The sequence below is a fragment of the Octopus bimaculoides genome, chromosome 3 (genome assembly GCF_001194135.2).
Source record: "Octopus bimaculoides isolate UCB-OBI-ISO-001 chromosome 3, ASM119413v2, whole genome shotgun sequence".
NCBI classification, from domain to species: domain Eukaryota; kingdom Metazoa; phylum Mollusca; class Cephalopoda; order Octopoda; family Octopodidae; genus Octopus; species Octopus bimaculoides.
In genome coordinates this window covers 122,173,287-122,173,617 of record NC_068983.1, presented here as the reverse complement: position 1 = coordinate 122,173,617, position 331 = coordinate 122,173,287, and positions in this window count along the sequence as shown.

Genomic DNA, 331 nt, shown 5'->3' with positions numbered 1-331 from the left:
CAACTCTCTGGCTTACCATTCCCAGTCGAACTGTCTAAGCCATGCCAGCATGGAAAACAGATGCTGAATGATGACAAACGTGATAATGATATATATATATATATATATATATATATATATATATACCCAAAAGAAACTAGAATTTTATAATATCATTTTCTTCACTTAGATTTACATGTTTATACTTTTACCGCCTTTTAAATATTCTGTTTGAAGCAATGCATCGGTCCAGACGTATTTTCCACTGTTCGAAGCAGTCCTGGAACTCTTGTAAAGTGATGCCTTTTAACGCCTCCATCGTTTTTTTCCCTTCACTTCTTCCACGTCTGCA